The sequence below is a fragment of the Oryzias melastigma genome, linkage group LG24 (genome assembly GCF_002922805.2).
Source record: "Oryzias melastigma strain HK-1 linkage group LG24, ASM292280v2, whole genome shotgun sequence".
In the NCBI taxonomy this organism is placed as follows: domain Eukaryota; kingdom Metazoa; phylum Chordata; class Actinopteri; order Beloniformes; family Adrianichthyidae; genus Oryzias; species Oryzias melastigma.
Genome location: NC_050535.1, coordinates 643,437 through 645,744, shown reverse-complemented (window position 1 = coordinate 645,744; position 2,308 = coordinate 643,437). Strand labels below are relative to the sequence as shown.

General features: G+C 43.0%; 1 protein-coding gene across 2 annotated transcripts in view; it reads left to right on the top strand.

Annotated features, from left to right (window-relative positions):
* The window catches only part of flvcr2b (FLVCR heme transporter 2b), a 21,798-nt gene that overhangs the window by 4,907 nt on the left and 14,583 nt on the right, over nucleotides 1-2,308 (top strand). The gene's annotated exons all lie outside the window — the stretch shown is intronic.

Below are 2,308 nucleotides of genomic sequence, written 5' to 3'. Positions count from 1 at the left end.
TAGTCTGTAGGGAAACTGTTGATCTCCAGGATCTCAGACAAAAACTTTTACAAAAACCAACAAACAAACAAAATAAAACAATCGTCCGTCTGAGGTCAGGAAGTTGAGGACGCCACAGGGGGCGGGGCATTGTGCTCTGAGGAAGCGGCGTGTTTGTGTGGTTGTATAATCCATACATTGACGGATGCAGAAACATCTTTTATGTTTCATCGCTGAGCCGACCTCAAAGCTGAGGAACCGTTTCCCGTCGCTGTGACGGATCTCAGGGGAGGACCCGACCCGTTCATCTGCAGAACCGTAAGAATACTGTGGTTCTGTCTGAGCGGGGGGGGCTCCTACTCTCTGCATTCCTAAACACAAAAGGATGCTTGTGGAGGCATTTCCATGTGGTGCCATGCACAGCACGGAGTGGAGGTCAGAGTTGGGATCAGACTCCTGAGGTCGATAATTTACCCTGAAATGAACGGAGTTCTGTCCTCATGAGCCGGACTCGTGCTTCCTGTTGAGGCCACGCCCCCTTTTCTCTGTTTCATTCACTTTTATCATCACAGATTTACCAAAGTTTCTATAAAACTCAGCCGTTTGCTTTGTTGATGTGAGAAAACCTTCAACAAAACCACAGTTTCTGTGAGTTTTGGGCGTTTTGTTTGAATTCAGTTGATTTTGAAAAGTCAAAAAGTAAATAAATAAATAAACTTCCTCTGTTGAGCAACGTTCACAGTCTGAATATGAATTTTAATTGCAAAACAACTTTCTAGGAAAAAGCAGCAGGAGGAAAATGATTAACCTCCATCCTGTAACGGACGGTTGGGATTGTTCAGGTGTTCTAGACTCACCTGTGCTGCTGTCGCTGGTTATGAGGCTGAAGAGAAACCAGAGACACCAACAGTCGGCCGGAAACATCTGAAGATCTTTACTGAAGATGAGAAACTTCTAGAGTTAAAACCTCACTTTTCAATAAGAACAAAGAAAACAAACATCCAGAAAGAATTACAAATATTGAAGAGTTTAAACTTTGAACACAAACGGCATTATTTATTTGATTTTTGATGTTATTTGACATTTTGTCTGATAATAAAACACAAAACTGGATTTTATTCACCAAAGAAACTGGAGGTTGTTACATAACTGGTGACATGAAGCCAAACCTTCATCTGTGACTGGAAATCTAACAGTTTGATCTCTGATCGATCTCATGGATTAACAGTTTAATCTCTGATTGATCCCATGGATTAACAGTTTGATCTCTGACTGATCCCATGGATTAACAGTTTGATCTCTGATCGATCCCATGGATTAAGAGTTTGATCTCTGATCGATCCCATGGATTAAGAGTTTGATCCCTGATAGATCCCATGGATTAAGAGTTTGATCCCTGATAGATCCCATGGATTAAGAGTTTGATCCCTGATAGATCCCATAGATTAAGAGTTTGATCCCTGATAGATCCCATGGATTAAGAGTTTGATCCCTGATAGATCCCATGGATTAACAGTTTGATCTCTGATCGATCCCATGGATTAACAGTTTGATCTCTGATCGATCTCATGGATTAACAGTTTGATCTCTGATCGATCACATGGATTAAGAGTTTGATCTCTGATCGATCCCATGGATTAACAGTTTGATCTCTGATTGATCCCATGGATTAACAGTTTGATCTCTTTGCTGTTGACAGTCATGACCTCATGTGGGTCACATGATCAAACATGTTTTTATCTCAAATAAACCCATAAAAATATCAAAACCTTTTCTACAAATTCCTGTTTCTAACTTTACGTTCAGAGGTTTAGATGAACCGTTGAGTGAATTCATGAGTTTGACTGTAAAAACCTGAAATGAAACAGCAGAAACAGATTTTGGATCATCAGATACACTTTAAATAAACACATTTATGCAGATAGAAGACACACGAACACGTTTTGTCGCACACGCCCAGATTAGATAAGGCAGACTTTACTCCTCCGTAGAACGTCTTCTTCTCTTCTGACTCATGAGGGACTTTCTGATCCATCAGAGCTTCTGTGTTGCAGCGAGTCTCTGACATGACACATGTGTACTCTCAAACATCACACGCTCCTGAGCACGACACGCTGCCATGTGTGAGGGTTGTCCTGCTGCCGTGGCCATCTGCGGCGCTCCGACCCGCTGGTGAGTCAGCGGGGCGGAGCATTAGCATAAACGTGAGAGGAGGAGGAGCCATCTCCTCAGGGACGGAGATGGAGAGGATGGAGGTCTGAGTTCTCGAGTCGGAGTCCTCCAGTCGGAGTCCTCCAGTCCGAGTCCTCCGGTCTGAGTCCTCCGGTCC